The 5,850-nt window shown below is 33.0% G+C and overlaps 1 protein-coding gene across 1 annotated transcript in view; it reads left to right on the top strand.

The window, feature by feature from the left end:
* The window catches only part of LOC100167238 (head-specific guanylate cyclase), a 343,251-nt gene that overhangs the window by 116,312 nt on the left and 221,089 nt on the right, over positions 1-5,850 (top strand). The window lies entirely within an intron of this gene.

The raw sequence follows: 5,850 nt of genomic DNA, 5'->3' as shown, positions 1-5,850 counted from the left end.
GCACCTCGCAGATATACCTACGACAAAGATTTTCTTCGGCTATTTTCGATCGAGATATTTTAATTTATTTCGACTTCCGGTTGTCACCGAAGTACGGAGTATAAGAGTAATGGTACGTTGAGATATTATAAGTAGGTACGTTCTATCTTTGACCGCATTACAGACTGTCTCCGTCTACATACTGATTACAAATGTAGTGCGAGATTCAACCGAGAAATTAACCACAAAACCTAATTAATGTGGCGTCTATGAATAAAGTTCATTAGATTTTCAACACTTTAATATTACCGAGTTGTCAGAGAAGAATATTTGCGAGATAACGTCATTATGAAATTGCTTCTTAATTTTTTCCAAAATATTTTCTCAGCATCGCGCTTTTCCTTATACAATATTATTTATTTTTTAATTATTATTTTGTGTACAACAATAACACGGCTTCATCGTATTAAGCTCTGATAAGTCATTACGGTGGTCTTCTCCGGGTCTAGATCCAGGGTGAGTGCGTTGACGAAACGTCACCCGGTCAAATAATATTATTATGGTTTGCCAAGCTAACGGTTTATGAGCTTAACCACAGCTGCTGCAGCACCTCGCAGATATACGTTGAAGAACTTCGACTATATTACTGGGACATAGTAGTTTTCGACTAATTATGATTCGGTAGTGATTTTTTAATTTGTTTCGACTTCTGGTTGACACCGGAGTACGGAGTATATAAGAGTAACGGTATGTTAGGATATTATGGATACGCTCTACCCTCGACCACAACATTATAATTGTCTCCGTCTATATTCTGATGACCAATGTAGCGGAATTCAACCACAAAACTAACCACACTAATTAATGTGGTGTCTATGTATAAAGTACATCAGATTTTAAACACTATAATATTACCAAGTTGTCAGAGAAGAATGTTTTCAAGATAATGTCATTATGAAATTGCAGCCTAATTTTTTCCAAACTATTTTCTCTGCATTAGGCGTTTCCTTATAGGTACAATTATTAATACATAACTAATTATTTTTTGTACAACAAAATAAACATTTTTAGTTAAATATTCCTATGCAGAATATTTTTTGGAATATTTCGATACATAAACATAGTCCTTGGATTGAGTAGTTAATTAGTTATAACTCATATGTTTAGATGACAGAGTAGTGATATTCATGCACAACCAAAATGTTGGCCCACTACTCCGCTTGATTAAATTTTAAATAATTTTATCTAATTAACTACATTTTGTATAAATCGAAGTAATCTAATTAATAATCTGCTTTGGAATATGAAATAAAAAGTGTATGTTGCGATAAAAATGAAACAAATTATTTCTAAAAAATTTTTTTCTAATAAAATGATATTCATCAATCATCATATGTATTTATATTATTATTAAAAAAGTAAAGACTTTTTGCAAAAATTAGTGTGCTTTTTATAAAGTTTACTTGATATGTTATATAATTTCTATACACGCATATAGTATCATTTGACTTATAGTATAAAACACTGTGGACATAATAGGTAGTACTGTTATATTATACAAAACAGTAAAACGAAGTCAGTGCGCCTAAATTCATGCAGGTTTTAGTTTCTTATATTTATATAAGATAATTATCCTTGAAACTGTACTAAAGATGTAATTAATCTGAGTTTATGTTAAAGCAACATAGAGTATATAAACGAGTTAATCTGTAGATTATTCCAAAACTTTTCCAAGGTAACGAACAAGTTAATGGGCATCTGGGGGCTGATAATTTTGTTATCATTTACCAAAACCGCGTTTTAATTAACAGTATAAACCAACGAATCGAAATAAATACGAACTTGATTTACTGTATCAATAAGAAGTTTGTGAATCTGATTTGTCACTTGTTACAATTAGGATGGTAGGATTTATGTATTTACAATTTACATAATTCAATAAATTTCATAATACAGGGTGTCCCAAGAGAATTTACTTAATGCAAATTGGTTAGATAACGGAGTTAGGGTTACGCTTACTGTAAAGTATAAACCTTAGTCGGACCTTCTGTAGGTATATTGCATATTATCCATTAACCTATTTAATTAGTATTATTTATATAAAATCAAACTTTCTATATATTATAATATTTATATAGACTTAATATTATTATCTTATATATTATATTCTTAAATCTGTACCTACCTATTGGTCAAAAACAGTATACACAGAATATTTGATTTACTAATAGAAGATTGTTTATACATATAGTATAACATAACCTTAATAATTTCGGCATGTTTTTTCATAAAAATAAATTTAAAAATGTATGAATTATAAAGCAATTATTTAATTCTGTCGTTGGATGGTTTTTGGAAGTGAAAAGTGTACATACTTTTGTTTTTTTTTTTTGCGAAAAACCGATCGAACGAAAACAACATTCATGATGATACTAAAAATTGCTGTTTGGCTGTAACAACCACACTGATAACATATTATTTTAAATTAGTAATACTGTAGGGAAGCATGGTCAAGTAATATCTGCTATATAATACACGACGAATATAGATAGGTCTGTTACTACTAATAAATCAGCCAAACTACTGCGGTTCGTTGAACTATAATACCTACACGCACCGACTCGAAAATAACCGGTGACGTCGGAAACTCATCTAATTAGTGTGTTCTAAAACGATGAGCCATTAAACGACGATGGTTATTGAACGTTCGTCTCTACAACCCTCTGCGCACACGTATTATTAATATTATTAAGTATACATAATATATACAGGGTATAACAGAAATAACTGTCAACTGAGACTTACTAACGCAATAACTTTTGTTATATCAATAATTTTAATTTTGATTTTTTTAAACTTGCACTCATTTTTCAATACGTTTTTAATTTTTATTTCTTGAACTGAAAATAAAAGTTTTAAAATTTGATACCAACTTCGTTGAAAAATTTCAAAATAGTCAATTTGTAAATCTGATTATAAGAACAATTTCGATAACATTTATCCAAGTCAAGTAGTTTGTTTTTTTAGAATTTTTTTTAATATCAATATTTTTTTGGATTAAATTGATTTAAAACGTAAAATTTTTCAAAATATTATTTTTGACATGAATACCTATATTAATTGTTAAATTATTTACTATCCATATAAATTTCACAATTTTTGTCATACATTGAACTAGTATAATTTTTTTTTTGTCATGTCTTTCTGTTACATTCTGTATATTTAATATTATATAACATAATTGATCGTACACGCGTATATATAGGTACATATAGCTACATAATATCTACGACGAAAGTTTCGGTACATTTTTATATTCGCCGCGAAATAATGACGTGCGATTGAATGCCCTTCGGCATTTCTTCGTTCCATTCATATTATAATATATACGGACGTTAGGTACCCAACGCGTAATTTTGGTAAGGACCGTTCGCTATTGGAAACGAGTGAGTGCGGTATATGTAATATATTATACACGCAATAACATTATTATATACGTAGATCGAACAAGTTCGAGAACCTACAGGTACTTCATATTAATAATAGTGTGTGTACATGTTAAATATATTTTACACAAGACGTTCGTGTAACATGCGCACGTGCATAAAATATATAGTGCACACTTAATACAGGTAGGGTTTTTATTTGCGGTGAAAACGTCGGCGAGTGGTATGTAAAACGTGGCCCTTTTCCGGCACCGTACAACGCATATATACCTACTCGACGTCTATTACAGCCGCGAACAGGTCAATTATTCAAATTCAGGAATTTCGAAAATGCATTTACGTAAAACACCGCCGCGGCCATGGTAATTTCATCCGTTCCGCGTGGCGTCGGCTTAAACGAACTCTTAATTTATTATTTATTTTTCGTGCTCCCGCGGTGGTGGTATAATTGTTTTACAATTCAGGGCTTGAAACCGTTTTCAAAACCGATTTCAGAAACCGTTATAAACCGTTTTAAAACCGAAACCGAAACCGTAATCAAAAACGAAACCGAAAAAAATTGGATACCGGTATTAAATTCAAAAACGAAACCGTAAAAAATTGGAAACCGGTATTAAATTCAAAACCGAAATCTGAAAAAATTGGAAACCGTTATTTTTTTTTTAACTGACGTGTTTTTATAAATACGTAAATTCCATTAATACGCATAATTAATAATCATAATAAAATTGAGATCATAATTAATTGTGTTGATAAACATTTCATTATTCGCAAAATTATTAGTTACTTTATAAATAGTAATGACATAAATTAAAGTTACTACCAAATACTATATATGACAATTGACAATACGGAATAAAGAGTGATAATTGTATAGACGACATATTACCCTGAAAATACTTAAGAAACCGGTATATACAAAACCGAAACCAAAACCGAAATTTCTTAATACCGGTATTGCGAAGTTGAAACCGAAACATTTAGAAATCGGTATTCAAAACCGAAACCGAAACCGAAATTTCTTAATACCGGTATTGTTAAGTTGAAACCGAAATCGTAAAATTTCAAAACCCGGTATACAAAATCGAAATCGAAACCGAAATTATTTCAATCGGTTTCAAGCCCTGTTTTACATTCGAATTATTTTCGGACGGCAATTGATGCCCAAAAAGTGCCCCTCCCCACCCGGAGCCGTGTGCAGTCGTAGTGATGAGATACGCGCAGCGTAGGTCGGTCGACGAGTCGGAATTCGCGAGAAGCCGAATAAACGGCGAATCGTGAGAACAAAGTTGGCTGATTAATTCATAAACGTTGCACAGTGTTATTCGATTACTATTATAATAGAGAACGTGGCGTTGTTTGTGACGAAAGTGGGAAACGGCGACGGTGGCAGAGAAGTCCGTGAGGAAATCGTCGTGAAAAACTGTAGAGCCACGCGATGACATGACGCATAATAATATTGATTGCGGTAGGTACCGATATATTCACCTGGAGATCGAAAAAACAGATTTGATACGACGTAAATGTATGTACAGTGAAAATGTTCCACTCGTATGTCTTGTATAAAATATTTATGTCTAGTGTAGTATACACGCGCATAGGTCGGTTTAACTTTTGGAATAAAATTCGGATGACACTATAAATGGTGAATCGATCGAATAAAGTCGACCGATAAATGTATGCGTGGACGAGACGGTCGTACACAATTCGGTCATGGTATAGAGCACGGCAAAATATGTAGGTATAATCAGAGTTTTTTACACGCGTCCTCCGCTGTTTACTTCACTTACACCGCAGTTCACTACTTCTTATTGGCCGCCGATCATATATACATACATAATACATAACATAGAAACAAATCAACCAATCAGAAGTGGAGAACTACAACGTGAGCCCGGGGAGGGGAAGAAGATGCGCTTATTGAAAAAAAAAACACTATTACAACTGTGATGATACCTACCTATTTTGTCATGGTATATTTTATATAGGACTTTCAGGCGTTGTTATCGACGAAAGCTGGCAACGGCAGCGGAAAATCGCGCGTGGAGATCGTCGTGAAAACTACAGGACCGCGTGCACACGATGACACGACGCATAATAATAATATCGGTTTCGGTAGGTACCGATCATATGGGACTGGATACAGAAGAAGCAAAGGGGGGAGGGAATATAAAGAATACCAATATAACACCTACCCCCGTTACCATACAACAGTGCAGTATGTTTTTCGTGCACTCAGACGGCGGCGGGCGGCAACTTCGGTTTTCGTAATAAAATATTATGTAGCTAGGTATATGGTATTATACAGCGTCTATATTATACACTTTTCTTGAGCTACATGTTTGCAATATTGACCAAATAATATTATATACAGACGTGTCTCTTACTGCAGACGAAATCTCACATGGCGTAAACGTATAGTGAA

Source organism: Acyrthosiphon pisum, chromosome A1 (assembly GCF_005508785.2).
Source record: "Acyrthosiphon pisum isolate AL4f chromosome A1, pea_aphid_22Mar2018_4r6ur, whole genome shotgun sequence".
NCBI lineage: Eukaryota > Metazoa > Arthropoda > Insecta > Hemiptera > Aphididae > Acyrthosiphon > Acyrthosiphon pisum.
Note: the sequence above shows the minus strand (reverse complement) of the source record. Positions and strands in the feature narration are given on the sequence as shown.